The 27,338-nt window shown below is 36.6% G+C and overlaps 1 pseudogene; it reads left to right on the top strand.

Moving 5' to 3' along the window:
* The window catches only part of LOC122916744, a 176,570-nt pseudogene extending 167,247 nt beyond the window's left edge, over window positions 1-9,323 (top strand).
* Window positions 9,324-27,338: the final 18,015 nt, after the last annotated feature.

Below are 27,338 nucleotides of genomic sequence, written 5' to 3'. Positions count from 1 at the left end.
GATGGAATGGGTTGAATAGGTGGTGGTTATTTAAGAGTGTATTTATGATAAGTACCAGGTGATGTATGAAATTGCTGAATCACCTGAAACTAATATGACACTATGTAAACTCACTAGAATTAAAATAAAAACAAAACAAAAACAAAATAACATACAAAAAGAAGAAGCAGAAGAAGAGGAAGAAGAAGAAGGAGGAGGAGGAGAAGAGGAAGAAGAAGAAGAAGAAGAAGAAGAAGAAGGAGGAGGAGGAGGAGGAGGAGGAGGGGGAGGGGGAGGGGGAGGGGGAGGAGAAGGAGAAGAATGAGAAGAAGAAGAGGAGACGGAGGAGGAGGAGGAAGAAAGAGGAGGAGGAGATGGAAAGGAGAAGTATGTACTTCAAGGTACTGTCAACGTAACCAGTTCAACTGGCTAAATTTTTCTGTCTTTAAATTAGGTTGATTGTTCCTCAGGGAAGGAAAATGTTAAGAGAAGGAGGGAAGGTTGCTGTATATAATGTATTATGCATTGGTTTGGTAATAATAAGCACTTCTTTGAGTTTATACTCCCTCAAATTTTGGAAAAATATGGAATAGCTTTAAATCTAGTAAAACAAAATTATGTATAAAAATTATCTAAAACCCCCAGTTATTTCTATCTGTTTTAATATCTGAAGCACAGATTTTAAAATTAATTGGGATACATGTAGAAACACATATTTTATGCATCTGTGCCCTTAGATGATCTTGTATCTCTGTTATTTAGAGTTCCTGAGGAAACTTCTCATGATGTAATGAGCCAGAACTAATTCCATAAGCAAGATAAATTCTCTCATTTAACCTGTATTACTTATAACCACCAAAGTTAAATTCATGAGCTGATGTAGTTCTCAACTGCAGCTTTTTCTTAAAGATAGTTACAGTATTTCAAGCAGATAGTGCAATGTATCCAACATATCTAATAAGATGTGTAGTATAATATGAATTAGTAATACATGATATTTTTGTAGTTTGCTTAACTTCATTACCTTTCATCTATAATAAAATGTGAATTCCAATAGCATCTGAATGTATATGCCTATTTTGATCACTTATAAATTTTTTTAAATATTTATTTTTCAGAGAGAGAGAGAGAGAGAGTACAAGCAGGGGGAGCTGCAGGCATAGCATGCAGAGAGAGAAGGCTCCCTGCTGAGAAAGAAGCCCAATGTGGATGTGGATCCCAGGACCCCAAGATCACGACCTCAGCCAAAGGCAGAGGCTTACTAATTGAGCCACCCAGATATCCTGATCCTTACAGATTCTTACAGCGGGTTGTTAAAATTCATGAGTATACTCTATATATAACTCATCCTTTTATATTTAACTCTATTATAATACATTGTGTTCTAGACACAGATGTTCTTACTCTTTTTACAATTTTTCAAGCATCTTGGAAAACTAAAATACTTAACGTAAACTACTGTGAAGGAAATTTAGTCAAATTACAATACCTTAAGTCAGTAGGCTGAACAAAACATTTTGCACTCCCACCAGCAAAATATGAGAGTTTTAGTTGTTATATATCATTGTTTGTTATTGGTGATATGTGTGTGTACTTTTTACTTCTGTGGCATATCTTATAACTGGAAGTTTCTACCTCATAATCCCTTTCACCCATTTTACTTATTTTACTCCCTACTCCCACCTGGCAACCACCAGTTTGAGTCTGATGCTGATTTTTGTTTTTATGTCCATTTGTTCTTTTATTTATTTATTTTAGTATTTTATTTATTTAAGAGGGATAATGACTGAGAGAGAGAGAGAGAGAGCATGAGCAGGGGGAGGAGCAGAGGGAGAGGGAGAAACAGGCTCCCTGCTGAGCAGGGAGCATGATGAGGAGCTTGATCCCTAGGATTCCAGAATCATGACCTGAGCTGAAGGCAGACACTTAACTGACTGAACCATCCAGGTGCCCCTCATTTTTTCTTTCAGAGTTCCCATATGAGTGAAATCCTATGGTATTTGTCTTTCCCTGTTTGACTTACTTCATTTAGCATAATACCCTCTAGGTCCATCTATGTTGTCATGAATGGCAAGGTCTCATCGCTTGTTGTGACTGAGTAATAGTCCGGGGTGTGTGTGTGTGTGTGTGTGTGTGTGTGTGTGTGTGTACATCTTTGCCCATTTATCTATTGATGAAGATTTACATTGCTTCCATATCTTGGCTATTGTAAATTATGTTGCAACATATACTTATGATTTAGTAACCACATGCATATATATTTTCCCTAGAGAAATTTAAATGTATGTCCACACATAAACCTGTACAAAATATTTATAGAAGACCTATTTACAACTGCCACAAGAAGGGGAAAAAATCAAATTTTTTTTGCAGGTAAATGGGAGAAAAAACCTGTGTAACATCCATATTGTTGACTAATACTCAGCAATAAAATGTAATGGACTTTCGACCCTTGCAAAAATTTGAATAAATCCCCAAAATATATTGACATGAAAAAATAAATAAAAGAAATCTCAAAGGCTAAATACTACATAATTCCATTGATGGGAATTTCTTAAGAAGATCAAAGTATTAGGATGGAGGATAAATGAATAGTTGCCAGTAGTTAAAGTTAGTGGTGGGGGGACAGGGACACTAAAGGAACAGCACAGGGAGTATTTTTGGCATGATGGAGTTGTTTAGTACCACAATTATAAGAATAAAATAAATATAACTCTACAAATAAAGGTCAATTAAAGGTCAATTGTATAGTTAATTTTAAAACTTTTAAAAAATCTTAAAAATATAAGTCACTGAGCTGAGACCCAGAGAAGTTATGAGCCTTTCTCTTTTCCATAGCTAGTCTGTGGAAATCCAGTCCTGGAATACAGGTTCACTGATGAAGAAGCCAAGTTTCTTTCAAATGTATGATTCTCACAAAGAGAATTTCGTAGAAGGTAATATATATTGAATAAATCTCCTAATATGTGAATTTAAAGTGGTATTTCTTTGTATTTAGTAAGCTTTTTTAAAATAATGATGGTGGATGGACTAAAATTATCTTAATGGAAGAATCATGCCTACTAAAAGAAAATGAGGGTTTAAAAAATATTGTACACTTTAATTAACTAGGTTTAATAAGCTTCTGTAGGTGAAAGTTTCTGTGTAAATAAAATAACTAATGTCGGATGTAAGGGCAATCTGGCTGTAACATCTGTCACCCCATTGGTCATCAGGATTGACTCCACTGATCTGGGTGGCTACGGGATGTCCCTCCCCTCCCTAACCACTCCATGTGCACCTTTCTGGAACTGCATGTTTGGTCCAAAAGGATGACCTTCCCTGATAGGGGAGGACTTTTTGATCAAGGGTATAGGAGTAGCTGTGCTCCCCAACTAGAACATTCAAACATGCTCTTAAGGTCCATTTGTAGGAGAATGTGCAGTAGTCAAACTTCTAAGGCTCCAGACACATCCAAATTAGACACCACATGTTGCAATCATTATTTTTAAAAATTAATTAATTAATTAATTAATAAACCAATGTCTTCTGTTCTTGGAAAGTGAACTTTCAAACTTCTAATATTCATGGACCGACTGGATGGATTTCTGCCTTTTTTTTTTTCTTTTCTTTCTTTCTTTTTTTTTTATTTTGATAATTGTTAAATATCTTTGAAGAGTTTTAAAATAGATTATAAAAGTTTGAAGGATTAGCATTATTCTTTAACTAAAGTTTTTTTCAACTTTGGGAATGCTTCATACACTGCTTCTCTGCTTTTTTTTTTTTCCCCCTCTTTTTCCTCCTAACCTGTCACTTCATAAACCTCTAACAGTAGGTAAATGACAACCTAAAAACATTTCAACATACATATGATTTTATATATGTCAAATCAAATTTCACTGAGACATCTTCCCAAGACCTGACATGAAACCAGTTTCAGTACATTAAATGAACAGGAATAGGAGTAAAAATTGTTTGTGAAGTATATTTTATCAGGTACTGCTTGTTGATAAAGTTTAGACTGATTTTACTTTTTAAAATACAAGTATGTTTGTCTTAAAAAACAAAATAGGGACCACAGAAAGTAAAGAAACTGTTTATTGAATCTTAATAGAGAGATTGTGTGTTAAATATTGAACACACTGATTTCATCAAATTCTCACAATAATCTAAAGAAGTCATTTATATATAAAAACAGGCAATACAAATTTTACAAAAATTTACTAGATGGGAAAAGATACAGTTGAAAATAGATTGCACTGTTAGATAACAGATTTAACCATTTCTGAGGAACTTCATTAAAATTCAGCATTAGGTATATATATATTTATTTATTTATTTATTTATTTTATTTTCAGCTTAACAGTATTCATTGTTTTTGCACCACACCCAGTGCTCCATGCAATCTGTGCCATCCCCAAACCCACCACCTGGTTCCCCCAACCTCCCACCTCCCACCCCTTCAAAACCTTCAGGTTGTTTTTCAGAGTCCATAGTCTCTCATGGTTCACCTCCCCTTTCAATTTCCCTCAGCTCCCTTCTCCTCTCCATCTCCCCATGTCCTCCATGTAATTTGTTATGCTCCACAAATAAGTGAAACCATATGATAATTGACTCTCTCTGCTTGACTTATTTCACTCAGCATAATCTCTTCCAGTCCCATCCATGTTGCTACAAAAGTTTGGTATTCATCCTTTCTGATGGAGGCATAATACTCCATAGTGTATATGGACCACATCTTCCTTATCTATTCGTCCACTGAAGGGCATCTTGGTTCTTTCCACAGTTTGGTGACCCTGGCCATTGCTGCTATGAACACTGGGGTACAGATGGCCCTTCTTTTCACTACATCTGTATCATTGGGGTAAATACCCAGTAGTGCAATTGCAGGGTCATAGGGAAACTCTATTTTTAATTTCTTGAGGAATCTCCACACTGTTCTCCAAAGTGGCTGCACCAACTTGCATTCCCACCAACAGTGGAAGAGGGTTCCCCTTTCTCCGCATCCTCTCCATCACATGTTGTTTCCTCTCTTGCTAATGTTGGCCATTCTAACTGGTGTAAGGTGATATCTCAATGTGGTTTTAATTTGAATCTCCCTGATGGCCCAAATGATGATGAATATTTTTTTTCATGTGTCTAATAGCCATTTGTATGTCTTCATTGGAGAAGTGTCTGTTCATGTCCTTTGCCCATTTTTTGATATGCTTGTCTGTTTTGTGTGTGTTGAGTTTGAGGAGTTCTTTATTGATCCTGGATATCAACTTTTTGCCTATACTGTCATTTGCAAATATCTTCTCCCATTCCGTGGGTTGCCTCTTTGTTTTGTTGACTGTTTCCTTTGCTGTGCAGAAGGTTTTGATCTTGATGAAGTACCAAAAGTTCATTTTCAGTTTTGTTTCCTTTGCCTTTGGAGACATATCTTGAAAGAAGTTGTTGTTGCTGATATCAAAGAGGTTACTGCCTATGTTCTCCTCTAGGATTCTGATGGATTCCTGTCTCACACTGAGGTCTTTTATCCATTTTGAGTTTATCTTTGTGTATGTGTAAGAGAATAGTCGAGTTTCATTCTTCTACGTATAGCTGTCCAGTTTTCCCAGCACCATTTATTGAAGGGACTGTCTTTTTTCCACTGTATATTTTTTCCTGTTTTGTTGAAGATAATTTGACCATAGAGTTGAGGCTCCATATCTGGGCTCTCTACTCTGTTCCACTGATCTATGTTTCTGTTGTTATGCCAGTACCATGCTGTCTTGGTGGTCACAGCTTTGTAGTAAAGCTTGAAATCAGTTATGTGATGCCATCAGTTTTATTTTTGTGTTTCAGCATTTCCTTAGCAATTTGGGGTCTCTTCTGATTCCATACAAATTTTTGGATCATTTGCTCCAGCTCTTTGAAAAATAAAGCCACATTGAGATATCACCTTACACCAGTTAGAATGGCCCAAATTAACAAAACAGGAAACAACATGTGTTGGAGAGGATGTGGAGAAAGAGGAACCCTCTTCCACTGTTGGTGGGAATGCAAGTTGGTGCAGCCTCTTTGGAGAACAGTGTGGAGATTCCTCAAGAAATTAAAAATAGAGCTTCCCTATGACCCTGCCATTGCACTCCTGGGTATTTACCCCAAAGATACAGATGTCATGAAAAGAAGGGCCATCTGTACCCCAATGTTTATAGCAGCAATGGCCACGGTCGCCAAACTATGGAAAGAACCAAGATGCTCTTCAATGGATGAATGGATAAGGAAGATATGGTCCATATACACTATGGAGTATTATGCCTCCACCAGAAAGGATGAATACCCAACTTTTGTAGCAACATGGACGGGACTGGAAGAGATTATGCTGAGTGAAATAAGTCAAGCAGAGAGAGTCAATTATCATATGGTTTCACTTATTTGTGGAGCATAACAAATATCATGGAGGACAAGGGGTGTTAGAGAGGATAAGGGAGCTGAGGGAAATTGGAAGGGGAGGTGAACCATGAGAGACTATGGACTCTGAAAAACAATCTGAGGGGTTTGAAGTGGCGGGGGGGTGGGAAGTTGGTGGGTGGTTGGTATTATAGAGGGCATGGATTGCATGGAGCACTGGGTGTGGTGAAAAAATAATGAATACTGTTTTTCTGAAAATAAATAAATGTGGCAGGATACAAAGTCAATGTACAGAAATCAGTGGCTTTTTTATACAATAACAATGAAAATACAGAAAGGGAAATTAGAGAATCGATTCCATTTAGTATAGCACCAAGAACCATATGATACTTGGGAATAAACCTAACCAGAGAGGTAAAGGATCTGCACTCGAGGAAGTACAGAACACTCATGAAAGAAACTGAAGAAGACACAAAATGATGGGAGACCATTCCATGCTCTTGGATCGGAAGAATAAACATTGTTAAAATGTCTACTGGCTAGAACAATCTATACTTTTAATGCCATTCCAATCAAAATTCCACAGATTTAGATTTATCATGAAGTGTGACACATACTAACTAGAATTGCGTATTGATAGATTGTTAAAAGGTAGACATCATATGCTAACAAACTGATACATCATGTATTTGAATGGAGAATCAGGTTAAATTAATATTATCATCATTTAGGAATAGATAAGATTAGGTGAGTTGGTAAAAAGAACAAGGCACTTAGCTTCATGGGCAAGGCAGACTTAGTGATTGCTAAAAAGAGAGTTTGAGATCAAGACAGGAACTGTGTCCACTGGAATTTAGCATGAATTTTCTTAATAGGAATCACATTAGACTAACCACATGGAATATAGCAGGTGATGAAATCCTGCAGACATGTGTTCTTTCATCACAGCTTTGAGGAAAGTAGGGGAAAAGTGGGCCTATTAACAGTAGTTATATGGATGGCTTGGTAATTAGGTGTATGAATTTAATTTTAAGATAAAAATTTATGGTCAACTTTTTTTGGGTAAATCTACAGGGAATTCTCCCCTTAGTCTTGCCTTTTTCAAGTTTATAAAATACATTGACAAGAAACATACATCTCACAAAATACATAGAGGATAGATAACTGGGAAGGAAAACAAGTACAGTAGTCCCTGAAACAATACAAGGGTTGGGGTACTAACCCTCATAATCTGTGTATAACTTTTGATTCTCCCAAAACCTAACTACTAATAGACTACTGTTGACTGGAAGCCTTGTCGACAACATAAACAGCTGATTAATACATATTTTATATGTTGTATGTAATATATACTGTATTATTTTTTATTATATACTGTATTCTTACAGTAAATAAGTTAGAGCATTGAATGTTAAGAAAATCATAAGAGAAAATATATTATAGTACCATACTGTAAAAAATGCATATATTAAAAGGACCCATATAGTTCAAAACTGTGTGGTTCAAGGGTCAACTGTATATTGGATAGCATAATTAGGATCCAACAATATGATAATGTCTATAAATCCATTGATTCTGTGATGAAACATAGGTGAAACATATGAAAGTTAATTTCTGAACTTCTGCCCTAAAAACATGTACCTAAAAACAAGCCTATGAGTCTGCAGGCCATCCATCTTTCTCCATTTCTGAAAAAGTTCGTGTAAAGTTTTTCTGATTGCCTTAACATACTGGAAAAATTCATCATTTGAGCCATCTGCATCAGGAGTTTTCTTGGGAAAAAAATTAAAAATTGTAGATCCTACAACTTCAGTAATATGGAGCTATTCAAATATTTATTTCTTTTCTATTTCTGGTATGTTTTATTTTTCAGTGTTTTGTTTTGTTTAGTCTTGTTTTTTTAGATCTAAGTTGTCATATTCTTGAGCATAAAGTTGTCATAGTTTAGAAAATACAGTTGTAAAAATTGTGAGTCACTGGACATGTCTGTATGACAAGAAACATCGTTTCATGATAAGGCAGAATTGTGATTTTCAATTAAGCTTGAAAAATAATGTGGTTAAATGATAAACACTGTTCTATGGAGGAAAAAATAAATTCTTGATATATGTCCATCTCATTTATAAATAACAAAGGATTTTTTAATTGAAAGTAATATGATCTTGTGTTTATTTGTCCTATGTTTGTAGTTGTCCAACCATATCATTTTTAACTGTTAGTTGATAATATAGAAATAGTCAAGCATTAGATGGCTGGTCCAATATGGTGTCCTTTAAATAACAATTTGGAGACTTAGATATTTTTGTTGTTTTTAACTAAAAAGAAGATAATAAATTACGCATTTCTTTTAGCACTTGGAGATTTTGAGAATATCACTTTGGGTTAGAGATAATAGAAAGAATAAGCTAGAGTTCATTCAAGCTTAGCAAAATTATTACTGTATTATAAATAGTGAGCATAAAAGAGTATAAAGTGGAAATTTTGAATCCTCCCAGGGAAGGAGAAAAGCTTTTGGTACTAGATGTTGATTATACGTTATTTGACCATAGGTCTTGTGCAGAGACTGGAGTAGAATTATGCGGCCATATCTTCACAAGTTCCTAACATCTGCATATGAGGATTATGACATTGTTATTTGGTCCGCAACAAATATGAAGTGGATTGAAGCTAAAATGAAAGAGCTGGGAGTGAGCACAAATGCAAATTATAAGATTACCTTCATGTTAGACAGTGCTGCTATGATAACTGTGCATACTCCAAGGAGAGGATTAATAGATGTAAAACCTCTTGGTGTTATATGGGGGAAGTTTTCAGAGTTTTACAGCAAAAAAAATGCCATAATGTTTGATGACATAGGAAGAAATTTTCTAATGAACCCACAGAATGCACTAAAGATAAGGCCTTTTATGAAAGCACACCTAAATTGAGATAAAGACAAAGAACTTTTAAAGTTAACTCAGTACCTCAAGGAGATAGCAAATACTTTTTAAAAATAATTAATTAATTAATTAAAAAAATAGTGGGCATTTTAAGGATAAATAAAATGTGTAACTTATCGGGACACCTGGGTGGCGCAGTTGGTTGGACGACTGCCTTCGGCTCAGGGCGTGATCCTGGAGTCCCGGGATCAAGTCCCACATCAGGCTCCCAGCTCCATGGGGAGTCTGCTTCGCTCTCTGACCTTCTCCTCATTCATTCTCTCTCTCACTGTCTCTCTCTCTCAAATAAATAAAATAAAATCTTTAAAAAAAAATGTGTAACTTATCTCTGAACTCTTTAATCACTTTTCATTGTAAATAAAGGGGAAATTAAATATATTTTTGCTTTTATACAAGTAAAATTAGATGATTAGGAAAGATGAAGTGTCTTGACATCAAAATGTTTTTTATAATATCTCACAAAATATGTGTGGTGAAGTTCAGCTAAATGGCAGACAGTGATGCTTTTCCATAGCACTTCCACATTCTATTCTGTTGTGGAATAGAATAAGAATAAGAATATAGAATAAGGATATATATATACATACACACACATATATGTGTATATATATATATATATATATAGAATAAGAATATAGAATAAATTCTTATTTTTATTAAATAGAAACAACAATATCTGTGTTATTGGGAAAGGCTTAATTTATGTATATATACATATATATATATATACACACACACATATGTATGTATATATATAAATATATATACACACACATCATATATTATATTATATGATATATATTTTATATATATTGTTATATATGTATCTGTGCATGTATAGGGTACATAGAAAATACTACTTTTATCAATCATAATTTAATGTTTGTAAGCACATGTTTTGTAATGTAAGCACAATGCTTGTAGTAAATTAAGAGGTATGAAATTCATTTAATCTTTGAAGATATTCATTCGAAGATATAGTCAGTAGCTTGACCAATGGCAAATAGCTAATAAATTGTAGAATTTGCAAGGCAAGACAGATTTGTCTTGCTGTAAAATCTTCCCTTGTTTTAATATTGAGCATTATCTTTCCTGTTGTAAACTCATCATGTAATCATGAAAAAAATATATAATTCAACTTTCCTGTTCCAAAGTAAATGCTCAATTTAATTCAATTCATATTAAACCACGAGATCAGAAGGATAAAGTACAATTTTCTAACCCATATACTATAGAATGTAGCTATTTTTCTCTTGATTGAGAGTTACAACTCTTTCAGTAGTACTAAATTGCCTTCGCCTGTCCTGGATTCCCAAACTAAACAAATGTACATTGTCATGTAAACTATTATCTTTTTTTAAAAAAATGATGGAAATAAAGATAGAAGTCCTCAACTATATCACAGAATTTTGCCTTGTTACTGACTTGGTTAGGACTTTGATTTGGATACAAGTCTGTCGGGACACAATATCTGGGTTTTTTCTCAGACTATTTAATAACTTGAGACTAAAGGGACAAGAATTAGAGGCAAAATTAGAGAAAATATCTTTTCTCTTGAGAATAATATGTTGTCTTTAGATATATGTAATGCATATCTCTTCACATGTGGGGGAAAAAAGTACTCTGAGAAACATTAGCTATATAGATCAACAAAAATAAAAAGTCTTCAAGTCCACAAAAGGACTATTTTCACTGATGTTCACAACTGCTTTGCAGAATTATCCCAGAGCTCTGTATATATTTTCTTTCTTCCTTTCTCTCTTTTTTTTTTTCAATTTAAACTAAGTATCAGTTTTCTGGGTAAAGACATACCATGGTCTCATTGAATTGAATTATTTTAAAATTTCCATGTAATTGCAAATAATATAATACAACTTGCCAGAAAACCATATTACACTGATTTAAAAAGTAGTTTTGGTGTGTTTAACCGTGTTTTAATATCTAATAAAGGCAACATTAACATTATTTTCCACTGATTTAAAATACAGTCTTTAGCACTATGAATAATTACGTAATCAGTTTTTCAATTAGTGTAAAAATCTTTCTTAATTTATCCTAGGAAGAAAATATACCATTGTAGATTGATGAACTTAAGTTCATACCTCAGTTTGAAAATTAGTAAATCTGTGTGAAAAATCTGTGTGAAAAAATTCATGGGTGTGTATGTGTATGTGCTTATTTATACAACCGTAAGCACATATGGGGTTTATAAGATAAATGTACATAAGCATACTATAAGATCTTATATAAAAAATTGCAGATACAACAAAAGCAGCAAGATACCCGGGGAAAAGCATAGATTTTTGGAATTTACTTAAACTTAAAAGCCATAATTCCATAGTTTACTACTGAAAAAATTCTGACAAATTACCTAATACACTGCTGAGACATATCTTCTTTAGAATGTTGCTGCAAAGATCAAATGAAATATTACATGAAAATTGTATTACATGCAAAATAAAGTACTTTGATATAAAAGTTGCTGATTATGAATATATTTGTAACACATTGGTGTTTTTCTAAAAACTTATACTTTTTAACCCATTTCCTGACTCTGTAATTTTTCAGGGTAGAATGTTGGCACACCTATTTATTCTATACACATATAAATTATTCTCTGGCTATTAGTTTGCAAACTGACCTCTTACACAGAGGGAAAAGGTAGAAAGACAAAAGAGGCAGATAACTTCTGATTGGTAGGTAGCAGCTTTAATAAGGGAACTTAATAAGGTTTATTTTAGATGGCTGTAAGAGGAGATGTTCACTTCCCCCTTCCCAGCCCTAGGTACCCACCACTGAATCTTAAAAGTTTCTATAGAGACCATAACTGAGCTCAGTCATATATACCATCCTGATGGTCTGGACAACCCTTTAACCCCTCAGGTTATGCTCTTGGAACAGCCCCCACTGTGGGAACAGTAAGCAGAACATATATTCCAAGGACAGGGGAGGGATGTCAGGATCCACTGATTGTCTAGACCCAACTCAAGGGTCAACCTGCAGTCATGTTCTCTTGATTACTTCTTCCAAGGCCAGCTGGCAGGCAAAATTATTGGCTAAGAGTGTCCAGGTACTTTGTTATACCAGTATTTTATGTGAGAAGGATTTAAGCTAGAAAGAATTGATCTACAATAAGAAAAGCATAAACATTTTTTTTAACATCCTCACTGGCAGGATGACAGAAGGTTTTTAAATTTTTGAGTGCTTGGCTTATAAATAATTGATGAAATCTGAAGCAATAGTAAGTTTAATGGCTTGAGTGGAAGCCATCAATTTAGGTACACAGCTAAAATAAGTAGGTAGGTAGATAGGTAGTAAGCAGATAGAATATGTTCTCAGTATATTCCCTCCAAGCACAACAACGTGTCTTTACAGGAGCCCCATAAGAATAAGCTGCTTGCAGGAACAATGATTATTTCTAAATGGGAAAATAAAAGTACTTCGAGTTGTGGATAACATTTCTAGAACCTGACAACCGGTTGATCTTCTCACTCAAGTGATGTATTATTTCTGCTCAAAATAAGTATTTTTTTTTAAAAATCCAGTATGAGACATTCCATAGCTTCTGAAAAATTCTCTAAAGAAAAAAAGTCATAGTAAGATACCATGTGAATAAGCACAAGATAATACAACAAACTCCTCTCTCCCATTTTCTGCTATTCATAGAACATACCAAGGAGCCTCTAGTACAATAGGTAATAGCTCTTACTCATCAGGCAAAAGACTCCAGTGTATGTTCTTCTCCAAGGGCATCTGGGTCAAAACCAAACACAGAAAGAAAGTCCAATAAGAAAATACTTTCATTCTATAGCACTAAAAGGACAGAGTTTTCCAGAACTATCTTTTGAGAAATGTTGGCTATCCTTACCCAAGTCATGCCTTAACTAAGGCAGCACTACTGATGTAATTGTTAACATCAGAATAAATAAAATATCATTATTTTTTCATTAGGGAAATAGAACTATGCTTCCCTGATCACCATACTTTGCAGCCTGTTCAGGTCTTCCATTTATTTGGTTGCACCATCCATCTATGGATGTTAATGGGTGCACAGCCTGCTGTTTCCATTTACTCTCAAGCTAACATGCATACTTCCTAAATAACTAAGATTCAGAGACCTGATGTCGAATGTTCAGATCTCAGGAGCAGGAAAAATTTAATAATATTAATATTTTTAGCAGTGCTTTAAGCCACACTACAATTAGTTAACAAAGACAATTACTGTGTAATGAAGGGGAAAATTACTTTTATTGAATTAGTTGATGATATTTTTTCTAATTATAGCACTGCAGGTGTTTATATCTACAGATTGTATTGGTAAGGTAATTAGGTCCAGCAAGTATGTGAATTATGTTAGGTTAAATTAGTTTATCACAAGATAGGAATTTAATGAAGTGGAAATGTGTTCTTCCAGGTTATGCACTAGTCATCAGCAGTTGCAATGACCAATTAATATGATGTTAGGAAATAACCAGTTCAAATTAGGAAGCAGAATTGACTTAGAACAAATCTCATTCTTTAAGAGACTTTTTTGTTTTTCCATTTTGGGAAACATAAATCAAATGATGAATGGTGCAAATCTCTAATTTCCCTTTAATTATCCAATCACTTAATATGATAATATCTTTCTCAACACCAGTTGACTGTATTAAGATACATATTGACTCTGTATATATTCAAGTAGAATAATCAAACCATTATCTTCTTGACTGAGTTACTTCAGCTACGGAAGAAATTTAGTAAGTTTCCCTAGAAGTCAAAACAAAATAGAAAAACACCTCAGTCATTGATTTGTTGTAATATTTCCACAAATGCTAAAATAAGACTCGCCCATAAGGCTGACTTCTCTAACACTCAGAAAACTATTTATATGAAAGAAAAATCAGGTTGGGGTGCCTGGGTGGTGCAGTCAGTTAAGTTTCAGACTCTTGGTTTCAGCTCAGGTCATTATCCGAGGGTCATGGGATTCATCACTCTGTTGAGATCCCCACAGCATGGAGCATGTTTAAGATCCTCCCTCTCCCTCTGCCCTTCCCATTCATGCTCTCCCTTTTCCTCTAAAACACATAAAATCACAAAACAAACAAACAAACTAAAAAAAATAAATAAATAAAAATTAAAACACCTCAGGTTATATTTTTGTCCTTATGTTCTTCGAAAGTAGCACACATAGTTATCATGTTTCTACTTTTCCCTGCCTATTAAAACAACAACAACAACAACAACAACAACTAAATTTTACACTTATTTAAGGTTCTCATGCTTTCTCCTTTTTTTAAGATTTTATTTACTTTATTCACTTATTTATTCGAGAGAGAATGAGAGAGAGAACATGAGAGAGGGAGCGTCAGAAGGAGAAGACTCCCTGCTGCACAGGGAGCCCAATGCAGAACTGCATCCCAGGACTCCAGGATCATGACCTGAGTTGAAAGCAGTCACTTATACAACTGAGCCACCCAGGCACCCTATTTAATGTTCTCTTAACACCATTTCTCCATGGGGCACCTGGGTGGCTCTATTGATTAAGTGTTTACTTTCAGCTCAGGTCATGATATTCAGTCCTGGGATCAATCCCCGCATCAGGTGTCCTGCTCAGCTGGGAGTCTGCTTCTCCCTCTCTCTCTATCTTCCTCTGCCCCTCACCTGTGCTCATCTCTCTGTCTTTCAAATAAATAAAATCTTATAAAAATCAATTCTCAAAAACAAACAAAAAAAGTCATGTCAAGGTACAGGCATTATAAGAAAAACTAAAGTTAACACAAAATTGAACATGCAGACATTTCATTCAAAGGCTAAAATTGCAAGTGGACATGGCCTACTTTGAACCATTCTCTAACCCCTACTTTGATGCTTTTTACCTTTTAATCAAAGGTTTTAAGATAATAGTATTTGCATTTTATTATTCATCTACTTATATTCTAAATAGGTTGCTTCAAGCTTAATTTTAGCTCTGTGTGCATGTGTGTTTTGCAAAAGATCTAAATCCTAAACAAATAATGGAAAACTAAAATATTATAATCATGCTTGTTGTTTCCTAGCAATGCTTTTACAAAACTTTTTCCAAGCCAAGATGGCTATACTAACTAGAATGCACTCATACAAAGATCAATAATACAGGAAAGCTACCAATTAAATGATGCTAAACAAAGCATCAGGTTACACATTGTCAGATATCTTGTTAACTTAGAGGAATATTAAGTCTCTGGTAAAATCAAAAGGAAACATAGAAAAAAGTTGCTCATTATGATTATATAATGCTCACACTTGAAAAGTCTACGTGAGGTGAGTTTCTCTCATATTTTATAAGATGCTTGAAAGGATCACTAAGATAGGGATTTTTCCTTAATAGAGAGATCAATTAGAAATTAACTGGAGCAAGGTTAACTAACACTCATTAGAGCATAAGATAGGTTTTGCAAGTATTTTGAGGCCATTTCTTGGTACCTCATCAACACTGTGAACTTAAACAAGACCAAGTTACAGATTTGAAACTACTGTAAAAATAACAATATACATGGGATCATGCATCTACATATGTTATTTAATACATGATTTCATAATCATCTCATTTGATCTATTCAGCAACTCTTGGAGGTAAATGAGGTTATATTTTAATATTAAAAGTAATGAAAACTGCAACCTAGTGATTGACATATAAAAGGCTGGAGATAGGGGTGCCTGGGTGGCTCAGTGGGTTAAGCCTCTGCCTTCGGCTCAGGTCATGGTCTTAGGGTCCTGGGATTGAGCCCCACATTGGGCTCTCTGCTCAGCAGGGAGCCTGCTTCTCCCTTTCTCTCTGCCTGCCTCTCTGCCTACTTGTGATCTCTCTCTCTCTCTGTGTGTCAAATAAATAAATAAAATCTTTAAAAAAAAGTTGGAGATATTGGGGGTTTAAATGTAATATTGGGGTTAGTTTTTTTTTCAGTTCTAAATCATTAGAGTTCTTGTCAAAGACTACATACCTTTTAACAAGACAAAATAGCTTTTTAAAATGCCTGTTTCAGAGGGGGACAAGATGGCGGGGTACTAGGAAGAGGCGTCTTTTCAGCTGGTACCCCAAAGTGAGCTGATTACCTACCAAAGAACTCCGATCACCCATGAAATCAGCCTGAGATCAGAATTATACACGTCTGGATCTCTACAGGGGCAGAAGACACCAGTGAGCAGGTAAAGCGGCATGGGAACAGCGGACTGATATCGGAAGATAAACAAAAGGGGGAGGGAGCCACCAGAGGCGACCGGTGCGAAAGTAATACCCCAATACGAGCGAGAGTGCCCTGAGTCTGGGGACCAGCATTAACTTGGAGACTGGTTGAAAGCACTCCAAAAGAGCAAAGGATCGCGGGGGAAGTTGTGGGAATCCGGGTGGCTAGGGACAGGGGCTTAAGTCCCCGGTCCCAGACAGCCTCCCCGGCGTGGAGGCAGAGAGAGTGCGGCAGAGAAACCGGCTCCTGGTCCCTAAGCCGCCAGCGCGCCCCAGAGCGCGTGGGTTCCGGCTCCTGTGAGGGGATGGGAGCTGCGCTGGTCTGCAGAACGCGCGCTAGCCCTACCACAAAGCTTGAGATGCGCGCGCACGTCCCTCCAGCTCTCCTGGGTTACTAAGGCCCGGGGGCGCTTCTTGACCTGCGCCATTGTTTCAAAGTCTAAGCCGCGCACGCAAGAAACTCTTCCCCGGACAGAGGCACGCAAAAGCCCAGCCTGCGGCTTACGGACCAGCGCCCCGTTCTCAGTGCCCCAGACACGCGCCCGACCCACAGCCGCCTCTCAAAAGAGGTGTGCACAAGCCGGGCACTCCCAGCCTGGGCCGGCGGTAAAATCTCAGTGTGCGATCGCTGCTTGGAACCTCTCTGGTGGTCAGGAGCTCCCAGACAGCTGCCACTGCCTTGGCTTTGGGGACGAGCAAAAGATCCTGCGCCCCCAGGGTCTGCAACTTGGAACCTGCGCTGCCAGTGTCCAAGGGGGAATTTATTCAGCTTCTGCACCCAGAATGAGGCTTCTCTCTGAGACGGAGATCAGGGTGCGGTTTGATTTCTTTTAATACTACAAAAACCATCAAAGGCGGTCAAGGTGAGAGGAAAAAAAGTGAACAAGCAAAAAAAACCCGCCAGAGAACAAAAGCCGGAAAAAAACCAGTTTCCCCAGAGCCCACCCCCTTGAGGGGGGCGGGGGGACTCAACTCAGGAAACATCATTGACTGACAACCCACGTGGCAGGTACCTCCCCCAGAAAACAAACCAAGAAAGAAAAAAAAAAAAAAAAGGACTACAAGAGAACCACCACTACTTCATAGGAAAACTTGTATTATTCACTCGTTTCCACTATTCCGGTATATATATATATATATATATATATATATATATATATATATATATATATATTTTTTTTACACATAGGTAATTTTTTTAACCTATTTACCACCACAGCGAGCTGCACAGTACATCAAATTCCATAATACCTTTCTAACCTGAACTTTTTGATACATACACCTATGTTTTTCTTTTGCATTTTTATTTTTTGAATTCCTTTTTTTAAAATTTTAGTTTAGTTTAGTCTAGTATATTCTTTTTTATTTTTATCCTCTAATATTCATATAGAGTTAACTTCAAAGTAATCCCCTTTCCCCAATCAATACTACCCCTATAGGTAAACCAATTTTTAATCCCCTTTATCTTAGGAAAGTTGAGTCCTTTAACAAAGATATCAAGATACATCCAGGAAGAATCAAAACAACCTTCCTCGCACACACTGAGAATTTATAAGAACTCTCCCATCTTCTTCCACCAGTGTTTCTGTTTTTTGAGTTTGTCCTGATAGCATATAAATTTTACACTTGTGGTTCTTTTTGACGAGGTTCTTTCTTTATTTGCATATATATATATTTTTTTTTCTTTTCCTCTTTCTCTTGCCATATAATTGTATCAGTCTTTCTATCTCTTTTTGTTTGTCTACTTCATAAATCTTACCTTGGGGCCCATCTGGGCTGAACCTTCTCTTTCATCTTCCCTTTCTTTCCTGTCTCTCTCTCTCTCTTTTATCTTTTTTTCTTCTTCTTTTTCTTCTTTTCCTTTTCTTCTTTTTCTTTTTCTTTTCTTTTGTCTCTCATTTGGGTGGGGAATCCTGACTGCTCAGAAGTGTTCCAGGGTGCACCTTGACTGCACCAGAGTTGATACATCCAGCTACATCTGTTCAGTCATCTCCCACCAAAATGACTAGGAGGAGGAATGCCCAACAGAAGAAAAATACAGAGGATGGACCTTCTGCAACAGAGCTAACGGCTATCAACATAGACAATATGTCGGAAAGAGAATTCAGGCTAACAATTATCCAGGCAATAGCTAGGTTGGAGAAAGCCATGGATGACCAAACAGAATTGATTAGGGCCGAACTGAAAGCGACCAGACAGGATGTTCACAATGTTAGGGCGGAGCTTAAAGCTACCAGGGAGGAGGTCCACAATGCTCTCAATGAGTTCCAATCTAATCTAAACTCTCTCAAAGCTAGGGTAACTGAGACAGAAGATAGAATTAGTGATCTGGAAGACAAACAGATAGAGAGAAAGGATCAGGAGGAAGCCTGGAACAAACAGCTTAGATCCCACGAAAGCAGAATCAGGGAAATAAATGATGCCATGAAGCGTTCCAACGTCAGAATTATTGGAATTCCTGAAGGGGAGGAGAAAGAAAGAAGTCTAGAAGATGTCGTGGAACAAGTCCTTCATGAAAATATTCCGAATCTCGCGAATGAAACCAGCATTCATGTACTAGAGGCTGAACGGTCTCCACCCAAGATTATACACTCCAAAAAAAGATCACGACACCTGATAGTCAAATTGAGAAATTATAATTGTAGGTATAATCTCTTGAAAGCCGCCAGGGCAAAGAGACTCCTTACTTACAGAGGGAAGCCCATCAGAATAACGTCAGACCTGTCCACAGAGACCTGGCAAGCCAGAAGAGGCTGGCAAGATATATTCAGGGCACTAAATGAGAAGAACATGCAGCCAAGAATACTTTATCCAGCAAGACTAACATTCAAAATGGATGGAGAGATAAAGAGTTTCCAAGACTGGCAAGGCTTAAAATACTATGCAACCACCAAGCCGATACTGCAGGAAATATTAAGGGGGGGTTCTATAAAAGAGGAAAAATCCCAAGAATAGCATTGAACAGAAATATAGAGACAGTCTACAGAAAGAAAAACTTCAAAGATAACTCGATGTCAATAAAAACGTATCTATCAATAATCACTCTCAATGTGAATGGCCTAAATGCACCCATAAAATGGCACAGGGTTGCAGATTGGATAAAACGACAGGACCCATCCATATGCTGTCTACAAGAGACCCATTTTGAACCTAAAGATACACGCAGACTGAAAGTGAAGGGGTGGAGAAGCATCTTTCATGCCAATGGGACTCAAAAGAAGACTGGGGTAGCGATTCTCATATCAGATAAATTAGACTTCAAACTAAAGACTGTAGTCAGAGATACAGAAGGACACTACATAATCCTTAAAGGGACTATCCACCGGGATGATCTAACAATTGTAAATATCTATGCTCCCAATATGGGAGCAGCCAATTACTTAAGAAAACTGTTAATCAAGATAAAGAGTCATATTGATATGAATACACTAATCGTAGGAGATCTTAACACGCCTCTTTCAGAATTAGACAGATCATCAAAGCAGAAAATCAATAAAGAAACAAGAGCATTGAATGACACATTGGACCAGATGGACCTCATAGATATATACAGAACATTCCACCCTAAAATAGCAGAATACTCATTCTTCTCAAGTGCACACGGAACCTTCTCCAGAATAGACCACATACTGGGTCACAAATCAGGACTCAGCCGATACCAAAAGACTGAGATTATTCCCTGCATATTCTCAGATCACAATGCTTTGAAACTGGAGCTCAATCACAAGGAAAATTTCTGAAGGAACTCAAACACCTGGAAGCTAAAGACCACCTTGCTTAAGAATGCTTGGATCAACCAGGAGATCAAAGAAGAACTGAAACAATTCATGGAAACCAATGAGAATGAAGACACTTCAGTCCAAAACCTATGGGATACAGCAAAGGCGGTCCTAAGGGGAAAATATATAGCCATCCAAGCCTTGCTCAAAAAAAATTGAAAAATCCAGAACACACCAGCTGTCTCTACACCTTAAAGAACTGGAGGATCAACAACAAATCAAACCAACTCCACACATAAGAAGGGAAATCATCAAGATTAGAGCTGAGATCAATGAGGGAGAAACCAGAGATACAGTAGAACGTATCAATGAAACTAGAAGCTGGTTTTTTGAAAGAATCAATAAGATCGATAAGCCACTGGCTACACTAATCCAAAAGAAAAGAGAGAAATCCCAAATTCATAAAATTATGAATGAAAAGGGAGAGATCACAACTAACGCCAAGGAAGTAGAAACAATCATCAGAAGTTATTACGAACAGCTATATGCCAATAAGCTTGGCAACCTAGATGAAATGGATGCATTCCTGGAAAAATATAAACTACCAAAATTGAACCAGGAAGAAATCGACAACCTGAATAGACCGATATCTAATAACGAGATTGAATCAGTGATCAAAAACCTCCCAAAAAACAAGAGCCCAGGACCTGACGGATTCCCTGGGGAATTCTACCAAACCTTCAAAGAAGAAATAACACCTATTCTCCTGAAGCTGTTTCAAAAAATTGAAGCAGAAGGAAAACTTCCAGACTCTTTCTATGAAGCCAGCATTACCCTGATCCCCAAACCAGGCAAGGACCCTACCAAAAAGGAGAATTTCAGACCAATATCACTGATGAATATGGATGCTAAGATTCTCAACAAGATCCTAGCCAACAGGATCCAACAGCACATTAAAAAGATTATCCACCATGATCAGGTGGGATTCATCCCTGGGCTATAAGGATGGTTCAACATTCGCAAATCAATCAATGTGATACAACAAATTAATATGAGAAGAGAGAAGAACCACATGGTCCTCTCAATTGATGCAGAAAAAGCATTTGACAAAATCCAGCATCCGTTCCTGATTAAAACGCTTCAAAGTATAGGGATGGAGGGAACATTCCTGAACCTCATCAAATCTATCTATGAAAGACCCACAGCAAATATCATCCTCAATGGGAAAAAGCTTGCAGCCTTCCCATTGAGATCAGGAACAAGACAAGGATGCCCACTTTCACCACTCTTGTTCAACATAGTATTAGAAGTCCTAGGAACAGCAATCAGACAACAGAGAGAAATAAAAGGTATCCAAATTGGTAATGAAGAAGTCAAACTCTCTCTCTTCGCAGATGACATGATTCTTTATATGGAAAACCAAAAAGACGCCACCCCCAAACTACTAGAACTCATACAGCAATTCAGCAACGTGGCAGGATACAAAGTCAATGTGCAGAAATCAGTGGCTTTCCTATACACTAACAATGAAAATACAGAAAGGGAAATTAGAGAATCGATTCCATTTACTATAGCACCAAGAACCATAAGATACCTTGGAATAAACCTAACTAAAGAGGTAAAGGATCTGTACTTGAGGAACTATAGAACACTCATGAAAGAAATTGAAGAAGACACAAAAAGATGGAAGATCATTCCATGCTCTTGGATCAGAAGAATAAACATTGTTAAAATGTCTATACTGCCTAGAGCAATCTATACTTTTAATGCCATTCCGATCAAAATCCCACAGGCATTTTTCAAAGAGCTGGAGCAAATAATCCTAAAATTTGTATGGAATCAGAAGAAACCCCGAATTGCTAAGGAAATGTTGAAAAACAAAAATAAAGCTGGCGGCATCACCTTACCTGATTTCAAGCTTTATTACAGAGCTGTGATCACCAAGACAGCATGGTACTGGCATAAAAACAGACACATAGACCAGTGGAACAGAATAGAGAGCCCTGATATGGACCCTCAACTCTATGGTCAATTAATCTTTGACAAAACAGGAAAAAATATACAGTGGAAAAAAGAGAGTCTCTTCAATAAATGGTGCTGGGAAAACTGGACAGCTATATGTAGAAGAATGAAACTCGACCATTCTCTTACACCGTACACAAAGATAAACTCAAAATGGATAAAAGACCTCAACGTGAGACAGGAATCCATCAGAATCTTAGAGGAGAACATAGGCAGTAATCTCTTTGATATCAGCCACAGCAACTTCTTTCAAGATATGGCTCCAAAGGCAAAGGAAACAAAAGAGAAAATAAACTTCTGGGACTTCATCAAAATCAAAAGCTTCTGCACAGCAAAGGAAACAGTCAAAAAAACAAAGAGGCAACCCACGGAATGGGAGAAGATATTTGCAAATGACAGTACAGACAAAAGGTTGATATCCAGGATCTATAATGAACTCCTCAAACTCAACCCACACGAAACAGACAAACACATCAAAAAATGGGCAGAAGATATGAACAGACACTTCTCCAATCAAGACATACAAATGGCTATCAGACACATGAAAAAATGCTCATCATCATTAGCCCTCAGGGAGATTCAAATTAAAAACCACATTGAGATATCACCCTTACACCAGTTAGAATGGCCCAAATTAACAAAAACAGGAAACAACATGTGTTGGAGAGGATGTGGAGAAAGGGGAACCCTCTTACACTGTTGGTGGGAATGCAAGTTGGTGCAGCCTCCTTGGAGAACAGTGTGGAGATTCCTCAAGAAATTAAAAATAGAGCTTCCCTATGACCCTGCCATTGCACTCCTGGGTATTTACCCCAAAGATACAGATGTCGTGAAATGAAGGGCCATCTGTACCCCCAATGTTTATAGCAGCAATGGCCACAGTCGCCAAACTATGGAAAGAACCAAGATGCCCTTCAACGGATGAATGGATAAGGAAGATGTGGTCCATATACACTATGGAGTATTATGCCTCCATCAGAAAGGATGAATACCCAACTTTTGTAGCAACATGGATGGGACTGGAAGAGATTATGCTGAGTGAAATAAGTCAAGCAGAGAGAGTCAATTATCATACGGTTTCACTTATTTGTGGAGCATAACAAATAGCATGGAGGACAAGGGGCGTTAGAGAGGAGTAGGGAATTTGGGTAAATTGGAAGGGGAGGTGAACCATGAGAGACTATGGACTCTGAAAAACAGTCTGAGGGGTTTGAAGTGGCGGGGGGGTGGGAGGTTTGGGGTACCAGGTGGTGGGTATTAATAGAGGGCACGGCTTGCATGGAGCACTGAGTGTGGTGAAAAAATAATGAATACTGTTTTTCTGAAAAATAAATAAATTGGAAAAAAAATAAAATAAAATGCCTGTTTCTATGCAAATAATAAAACATACACAAAATTTTAGAGTTCAGAGTTTCAGAAAAATTCTAGTTCTTACTTTTTGTCATAGTCTCATAATATTTTATAATTTCTCTTTTTTAATTTGATTCATTTTTTGTTAAAAAGGTATGTAAGGGAAACCATGTGACAATATTACCTTAGAGTGTTATACTGCTCTAAGCATGGGAAATTTTATTATTACCCTTGCCTATATCCTTTGAATGTAAGACCAACTTGAGTCTCTTTTTTTCCCCCTCTCATTTATAGTTTCTCACTATTGTATTGCCTTCTTATTGGTAAGTCTTATAGCATTCAACTAACACCTACACACTAAATAAAAAACTAGTTAAGTAATCCCTATAACAATCCTTGCTTCATGGCATATATGAATTAGTCTTTCTTATCCATAGACATATCCCATTTTTGAGGGTAGGGGTTAAGAAGGGCAATTCAGAGAACAGATCCAGGAAAGAAAAAAGATAGTTATAATAATAATGATAGTTTGAATATCAGGAATAATGGTAAATCATTTCATAATTTATCACAATCATGTTGCAACTAGTTGATAGTTGATAAAATAATTTCTGTTCTGCAAGCCATTATGAGAAAAATAAAACATTTATAAATGTTGGTAAATTCCAAATGCAATAGGTGGCCAATAAATTCTGGTTTATGTTCTCTATAGACTGATCATCACAAGAGGTGAGATAAAGGCAAAAAAAATGGTTACTTTTTTATTATTATTATAATTCTTGAGGCAGAATTCTATGTGTTTTTGTTATGCTAGTACCTTCAACTGCACAAAATTGTCCGCTCATAATACAAATAATCACTATATATTTTCAAAAATTGACTTTATTTTATAGAGCTTTTTTAAGTTCACAGCAAAAATGAGTGGAAGATAAAGATTTCCCACATATCCTCTGCTCCCACACATGCATAGGTTCTGCATTATCAAAATCTCTTATCAAAGTTGTACATTTTAATTCCATGGTTATATAAGAGCAGACTTTGTACAATTTATCTTCTTTTAAATTTGAAATGTCAGGGAGCCTGGGTGGCTCAGTGGGTTAAAACCTCTGCCTTCGGAGGTCATGATCTCAGGGTCCTGGGATTGAGCCCCACATCAGGCTCTCTGCTCGTCAGGGAGCCTGCTTCCTCTTCTCTCTGCCTGCCTCTCTGCCTACTTGTGTTCTCTGTCTGTCAAATAAATAAAAAAAATCTTTAAAAAAAATTTGAAATGTGTTTTATGACTCAAAATGCTCAAAATGTGTTCTTAGTGAATGTTCCATAAGAACCTGAGAATAATCATCTATCTATTGTTGTTGGACAGAATAGTCTACAGATGTTCATTATTTGACTGATGCTATTATTGAGTTTATTTCTTTACTGATACTCTGCTTATTGTACAAGTTCATTTCTGATAGGCTGGTATTAAGTTCTGCCTAATAGTAGATTCATCTATTTCTTCTCAAAGTTCTATGCACACAGTTTTTCCCTCATATACTTTGACACTCTTGTTAGGTGGATATATTTCAAGTGCATTAGGTGCATATACTTCAATGTCTTTTTGGAGATTTGATGTCTTTACCATTATGTGATGCTCCTCTTTTTTCCTGATAACTTTTCTTTCTTTGAAGTTGATGTATCTGAAATTAATAGAGCTACTCCCATTTCCGTTTAGTTAGTGTTAGAATGGTAAATTTTTCTCCTTCCACTTACTTTTATCTTATATTACTTGACAGTTTTGTTTTTTTCTTTTTTGTGAACAATATATATTTGGGTCTCAATTTTAGATTCATTCTAACCATCTCTGTCTTTTAATTGTTCACTTAGATCATTGAAGTTCAAGGAATTATTGATACAGTTGGATCAATAACTGCAGCATCTGTAACAGGATTTTTTTCTTTTTGTTGCCTTTACTCTTTGTTCTTAGAATTACCTTCATTTTTTTTCTTCTTTTAGTCTTTTGTGTCTATAACTGAACATTTAATATGATTCCATTTCTTCTCCTTTCATAGCATATATGTTACATTAAAAAAATTCAATGGTTGCCCTAGAGTTATCAATATATGTTTACAATTTGTCCAACTCCAATATCAAATAGCCAGACATGATATATTGGATAAAGGGAACTACTGTAAATAGCCTTTGTAATGTGGAGAAAATATGGAAGAGTTGGAAATGTTTTGTATTCTTATGGCTAAGTCTTAGTCTTTAAGTGATCTGGACTATAAGTTTCTTTTTTTTTTTTTCCAATTTATTTATTTTTCAGAAAAACAGTATTCATTATTTTTTCACCACACTCAGTGCTCCATGCAAGCTGTGCCCTCTATAATACCCACCACCTGGTACCCCAACCTCCCACCCCCCCCGCCACTTCAAACCCCTCAGACTGTTTTTCAGAGTCCATAGTCTCTCATGGTTCACCTCCCCTTCCAATTTACCCAAATTCCCTACTCCTCTCTAACGCCCCTTGTCCTCCATGCTATTTGTTATGCTCCACAAATAAGTGAAACCATATGATAATTGACTCTCTCTGCTTGACTTATTTCACTCAGCATAATCTCTTCCAGTCCCATCCATGTTGCTACAAAAGTTGGGTATTCATCCTTTCTGATGGAGGCATAATACTCCATAGTGTATATGGACCACATCTTCCTTATCCATTCATCCGTTGAAGGGCATCTTGGTTCTTTCCATAGTTTGGCGACTGTGGCCATTGCTGCTATAAACATTGGGGTACAGATGGCCCTTCTTTTCACGACATCTGTATCTTTGGGGTAAATACCCAGGAGTGCAATGGCAGGGTCATAGGGAAGCTCTATTTTTAATTTCTTGAGGAATCTCCACACTGTTCTCCAAAGAGGCTGCACCAACTTGCATTCCCACCAACAGTGGAAGTGGGTTCCCCTTTCTCCACATCCTCTCCAACACATGTTGTTTCCTGTTTTGTTAATTTGGGCCATTCTAACTGGTGTAAGGTGATATCTCAATGTGGTTTTAATTTGAATCTCCCTGAGGGCTAATGATGATGAGCATTTTTTCATGTGTCTGATAGCCATTTGTATGTCTTGATTGGAGAAGTGTCTGTTCATATCTTCTGCCCATTTTTTGATGTGTTTGTCTGTTTCGTGTGGGTTGAGTTTGAGGAGTTCATTATAGTTCCTGGATATCAACCTTTTGTCTGTATAAGTTTCTTATACCCTTATGAGGTTCCCCGCCCCTTCCTTCTTTCCAGTGGGACAGGATGGCTAGAACAGCCTGGAGTTGGTTATTTCCCTTCCCTCATAGTGGCTAGAAGGCTAGAAAGGGAGCTGAAGTTGGGCACTTCCATTTCTCTAAGTAGAAAGCTATCCATTTATAGTTGTATAATTCCCCTCCCCTTGACTAGTTAAGCTCTGTTACTAACACAGTAAGCACAGGTTAATTAATCTCTTCTGAAGGTTTCTTATTGAGGAGAAAAGAATAATTGAATATTCAAAATGGTCCATTTTCCCTTCCATATGTTGGAAGAATCTGGAGGGGATTTTTCTCATATTTTGACTATGATAACTGGTGAGAGTTCCATGAGGTAAAATTCAACAAAGTGTGGAGGGTCTCCAATGACTGGGTCTCTCTGGATTTTTTTTTAATACTTAGATTAATCTACTCTAATTCTCTAGCTATTTGTCTATTATAGTCTGATTTCTCTTCCTAGCCCTGTTTATGGGAAGTTCCTTTTTGGTAAGCTTTGATAAGAGA

Source organism: Neovison vison, chromosome 9, assembly GCF_020171115.1.
Source record: "Neovison vison isolate M4711 chromosome 9, ASM_NN_V1, whole genome shotgun sequence".
Lineage (NCBI taxonomy): Eukaryota > Metazoa > Chordata > Mammalia > Carnivora > Mustelidae > Neogale > Neogale vison.
Note: the sequence above shows the minus strand (reverse complement) of the source record. Positions and strands in the feature narration are given on the sequence as shown.